The sequence below is a fragment of the Capra hircus genome, chromosome 23, assembly GCF_001704415.2.
Source record: "Capra hircus breed San Clemente chromosome 23, ASM170441v1, whole genome shotgun sequence".
In the NCBI taxonomy this organism is placed as follows: Eukaryota; Metazoa; Chordata; class Mammalia; order Artiodactyla; family Bovidae; genus Capra; species Capra hircus.
In genome coordinates, this window is record NC_030830.1 from 45,507,282 (window position 1) to 45,513,281 (window position 6,000).

At 39.9% G+C, this 6,000-nt stretch overlaps 1 protein-coding gene across 2 annotated transcripts in view; it reads left to right on the plus strand.

The window, feature by feature from the left end:
- BEND6 (BEN domain containing 6) overlaps nucleotides 1-5,613 on the plus strand; it is a 61,239-nt gene extending 55,626 nt beyond the window's left edge. For both annotated transcript variants that reach the window (XM_018038690.1, XM_005696184.2), the window contains exon 7: nucleotides 4,384-5,613. The gene's annotated coding sequence lies outside the window, so the exon portion shown is untranslated. The remainder of the gene's footprint in view (nucleotides 1-4,383) is intronic.

Below are 6,000 nucleotides of genomic sequence, written 5' to 3' on the forward strand. Positions count from 1 at the left end.
CAGTACTCAGTGGGGTTGGTGGCTAGGGCAGCAAGAAATATAGTGCTCTAGAAGGGTATGGCAACCAGTATTGGCCAGTACACTGCAGTATTCTTGCCTGAAGAACCCCCCTGGCAGAGAAGCCTGGCAGGCCACAGTCCACACGGTTGCAAAGAGTTGGACACAACTGAAGTGACCCCATGCGAGGGTTGAGTGTGAAGGTGGTGCAGCTACTTGGGTCGCCGGAACCCTGGTGGCGCCAAGTGTACAGGGACATGGACTGCCTCAGCCTCAGGAGTTATGGTGCTATTAGTCTCTCTTTGAGCCTCTGCTGCTAAGTCGCTTCAGTCATGTCCGACTCTGTGCGACCCCAAGACAGCAGCCCACCAGGCCCCGCCGTCCCTGGGATTCTCCAGGCAAGAACACTGGAGTGGGTTGCCATTGCCTTCTCCAATGCTAGTAGCTAGCAATCAGAAGGCCTCTTTGGCTAGTCTTTCTCCATACCTCCACCCATTCAGGCACTTAGAGGGTTCCCTTGCCTGGGGTCCTTCTATGTTGTTCTGAGTGTCAGGCACATAGAGGGGCCCCCCTGACTAGGGTCCTACTCTGGAGATCAGCATGTCAGGCACTTAAACGGGCACCCTGGGTGGGGTCTTAACTCTAGTTCCCTGCATCAGGCACTTGATGGGCCATCCTGTCTGTTGATCAGCTGCCAATGCCGACGTGTCGGGGAGAGAGAGGCTATGGTGATGGCTCCACTCCCTACGTTTGACTCAGCAGTATCCCCTTGCTTCCATGGCTACCTGGCTTTCCTTCACAGGCATTTCCCACCACAATCTCCTCCCTCACATCCTCTCTGTCCGTCTCTCCCCTGGCGTTGCTCCACAATCCCTAAGCTCCAGCTCCCAGCCACTGCGCCTTCTAAGTAAGGGACCTGTGTCCCTGTCCAGGGTATGTATGGCTGCAGCAAGGACTGTCTGATTCTTATTCCATTTAGGCTGATACAGATCAACTGTTTCACTCTCAGCCTTAAATATGTTTTTCCTCTGACTCAGACAATTGCGCAGATTAGATCCCTGCTTCAGTTCCACCACCCACTGAAGGCAGGTCCAGACCTAGTAACACTCCTGTTTTTCCCCCTAGTTCCTTCATCCTGACAACTGTTGCATGGTTCTAGATATTCTTTTCCACTGGTCAGATACTCCTGTCCACTCTCAGCTGGTGGTCTTTATGCATTTCTGTGTGTGAAGGTGTATTCCTGATGTATCCGTGAAGAGAGATGTACTCCGTGTCCACCTCCTCCCCCGCCATCTTGTTCTCCAAGACCTTTTTTGTATAGTTCTGTGTATTCTTGCCACCTCTTCTTAATCTCTCCTGCTTCTACTAGGTCTTTACTATTTCTGCCCTATATTGTTCATTTTCTTGCATGAAACAGTCCCTTTATATCTCCAGTTCTCTTGAAGAGATCTCTAGACTTTCCCATTCTACTGTCTTTTATTTCTTTGCACTGTTCATTTAAGAAAGCTTTCTTGTCTCACTATTCTCTGGAAGCATTCAGTGGGTATGTCTTTCCCTTTCTCCTTCACCTTTCACTTCTCTTTGTTTCACAGACAAAACTCTGTGAGCCTTTGACCTGGTTCATGTTGTACTCCAGGGTCAAACTTGTCTGTTACTCCAGGTATCTCTTGATTTCCTACTTTTGCATTCCAATCCCCAGTGATGAAAAGGGCATCTTTTTTGATGTTACTTCTAGAAGATGTTGTAGGTCTTCATAGAACCAGTCAACTTCACCTTCTTTTGCATTACTGGTTGAGGCATAGACTTGGATTACTGTGATGCTGAATCAGTTGCCTTGGAAATGAACCAAGTACATTCTGTCAATTTTGAGATTGAACTTAAGTGCTGCATTTTTTATTCTTTTGTTGGCTATGAGGGCTACTACATTTAGTCCACTGGATTCTTGCCCACAATAGTAGACATAATGGTCATCTGAGTTAAATTCACTCATTCCTGTCCATTTTAGTTCACTGATTCTTAAAATATCAATATTCACTCATACCCTCTTCTGCTTCATCACATCCAATTTACTTTGATTCATGGACCTAACATTCCAGGTTCCTATGCAATATTGTTCTTTACAGCATCAAACTTTACTTTCACCACCAGACACATCCACAACTGAGTGTCGTTTCCAGTTTAACCCAACTGCTTCACTTCATTCTTTCTGGAGCTATTAGTAATTGACCTCCTCTCTTCCTCTGTAGCATATTCTGATCTGAAAGACTCATCTTCCAGTGTCATATCTTTTTGCTTTTTCATACTCTACATGGGGTTCTCACAGCCAGAATACTGAAGTAGTTCTTCTAAAGGGACTTCTCTAAGTGAAAAAGAAAAACCAGAAACTCAAAAAAAAAAAAAAACCAGAAAAGCAGAAAATAGAATTATATTTCTAGAAACATAAGAAAGATAAATTTTCACAAGGAAAAAAAACTCACCAGTAAGAGCAAACAGACAGTAAAGGTAGTATACCCACCACTTATAATGCTAGTATGAAAGTTAAAAGACAAAATCATCCATATTGAATAGCTAAGGAATACACAAAATACAAAGACATAAATATGATGTAAAAAACATAACACGCTCTGGGGAAGAAGTAAAAATGTAGGATTGTTAGAATGTGTTTGAATTTAGGAGATTAACAACTTAAAAAAATTATCTGTATATATAGGTTGCCATATATAAACCTCGGGCTTCCCAGATAGCTCAGTGGATAAAGAACCTGCCTGCAATGCAAGAGACATGGGATCAATCTTTGGGTTGGGAAGATCCCCTAGAGGAGGGCATGGCAACCCACTCCAGTATTCTTGGCTGGGAAATTCCATGGACAGAAGAGCCTGGCAGGCTGCAGTCTGCTGCTGCTGCTAAGTAGCTTCAGTCGTGTCCAATTCTGTGCGACCCCATAGACGGCAGCCCACCAAGCTCCCCCGTCCCTGGGATTCTCCAGGCAAGAACACTGGAGTGGGTTGCCATTTCCTTCTCCAAGGCATGAAAGTGAAAAGTGAAAGTGAAGTCACTCAGTCGTGTCCGACTCTTCACAACCCCATGGACTGCAGCCTACCAGGCTCCTCCCCCATGGGATTTTCCAGGCAGGAGTACTGGAGTGGGGTGCCATTGCCTTCTCCAAGGCTACAGTCTATGGGGTCACAAAAAGCTGGATACGACTGAAGCGACTGAGCACGCTCATATAAACCTTATGGTAACTAAAAACACAAATCCATAATACATTCCCCCACAAAAGACAAAGGGATCCAAACGTAACTCTAAATATAGGCAACAAACCAGAGAGAAGAGAGCAAAAGAAGAGCAAAGAAAAAAAAAAAAACAAAGAAAAAAGAATAATGAAAGAAACTATAAACAAGACAAAAAGTCACCCTACTGAATGGGAGAAGATATTTGTAAATGATATACTCCATAGGAGTTAATATCCAAAATACAGGGAACTCATACAATTGAACATCAAAAAAACAAACAGCCCCATTAAAAAATGTATAGAGGACCTGAATAAACATTTTTCCAAAGAAGACATACAGATGGCTATAAGGCACATCAAAAGATGCTCAGCATCACAAATCATCAGGGAAATGCAAATCAAAACCACAATGAGATATCATCTCACACCTGTCAGAATGGCTATTATCAAAAATACAGCAAATAACAAGTGTTGGCAAGGATGTGGAGAAAAGAGAACCCTCATGTACTGCTGATGGACTGATAAATTGGTACACCCTCTGTGGAAAACAGTATGGAGGTTCCTCAAAAAATGAAAATTAAAACTACCATATGAGCCAGCAATTCCACTTCTGGGTATTTTTCCAAGAAAAACAAAAACAGTAATTAGAAAAGATGTATGTACCCCTGTGTTGATAGAAGCATTATTTACAGTAGCCAAGCTTGGAAGAAGCCTAAATGTTCACTGACAGATGAATGGGCAAAGAAGATATGAGATATTTATATATATACATATATATAATCTCATATGTCTATGAAAGAGGTAAGGTAGGTTTGGGAAATTTCCTAATATTTAAACACTCAGCGAGTATTACTGAAGAGTGACAAACAGAACTGTAGATAATTTTCTAATATGGGTATGTGGGGATTATTAATTTCCCTTTGTGTGTTCAAGTTTTTTTTAAAAGTCATTTGAGATTAAAAATATATGTTAAATATTTTAGTTGTTACCTATGCAGGAATTCTTCAGAGTAGATCATAAAATAATTCCTTTGCCACTGAGCTATCAGAGAAGCTTATTAAAAAAAAAAAAACACCTAACAACTGTTAAAAATAAAAATACTATTTAAGAACTCTCACATAAATATGTTCTTTTTTTTTACTTGCTTCTTATAGGTATCCTAGGTTCCTGAAACAAGAGCGCTTTCAGTTGTAAGGCTAATACTGGCTCTTGCTGGAGACTCTGCTGCCTCCCTGGCAGTGAGCACAGGGACAGGCGCAAGGACCGGCTGAGAGGACATCGCTGGCCGTCCTACTGGAGCACAAGCTCACGAAGAAGCTGCATGTAGACGCCACCCTCAGTACCAGTGATGCATCAAACCAGAGAGTTTCTAGCAGGCCCATGAGCATGCAGTATAGTTTCTTGGAGATATGCACTTTCCTGCCCCAAAGTGCTTCCCTGTACAGCTAATCCAACAGGATAATCTGAGCTCTTATCATAACAGCAAAAACTTTACCCCCTAAGATTCATCATTGTCCTGATCAATCCCTGTTCATTTATTATTACCAGTGACTCTCCATTTTAGCTTTTGAATCTTTAGTATAAGCACATGTTTGGAAAAGTAAACAGTGAAAAAAATCAATGTTCACAAACAGGAGAGCAACAAAATCAGCCTAAAATCTGATCATCATACGTAATGAACTACTAGTATTTTAGCAATAAGATTACATAAAATTTATAAAATAAGAATCTGAGAAAATAAGAACAGGAAGACCTTTTCATTTTAATATAAACTATTCCACTGTATTCCTGAAAAAGAAATAAATCCAAATTTTTGATTGTTAAAACATGCATTAACTTTTTAAAAAAATCTTTTTTATGTTTGTTTGTTTACATGCTTATTTTTATTGCATAAAGTATATTAAATGCATGTATGTAATATAAAGCATCAATATCACCTAAAACATTGTATATAAGATAAAAGCCTTTGGTTTTTGTTGGTTATACTGCTACATTGCTTAGTTTTAACTAATTTGTTTTCATAGTTTCAGAGGAGAAAATAAAAATGGGTTTAGTAATTAGCCACATACACAAATACCATTTTGTAAATGAATGAAAGATAAAATATTCTTTATCAACAGATTTCTCATTTGACATCAGGTTGTCACAAGTGACAATTGTGCAGTGTTAAGCCATGCTTCTTCAGCACAAAAGGCCACGCTCAGACTTGGAGAGGAGGATGCATAAGGTAGTTACAAGTTCAGTACTTTGGACCCGGGAACATTCCATAACGGTTGCTTGATAACAATGTGATTGTACAAAATAAATATTCTTAAGAAAATAACTTAGGTTGACATTTCCTACTTTTAACTAAATATGAATAAATTTCATTGAAAATATAAAAACCATTTGCTTGTTTCTTATTAATGTGAAAAATCCAGGGAGAATATAATTTTCTAGGCTGATAGTTTTTTTACATAACATAGGGTTGCTTGTGTTTGTATCTTTTCAAATCATAGTTCTGTCTGGATATATGCCCAGAAGTGGAATTGTTGGATCCGATGGTAACTCTAATTTTAGTTTTTTGAGGAATCTCAATACTGTTCTCCCAAGTGGCTGCACCAATTTACATTTCCATCAACAGTGTAGGAGGGTTCCCTTTTCTTCACACCCTCTTCAGCACTTATTATTTGTAGACTTTTAAAAAAGATTTTAAAAAACTAAAAAACTGAAAAGCTTCATATATTTAATGATTGTTTATGCTTGTCAAATAAGAGCTGAGGTGAATTTTT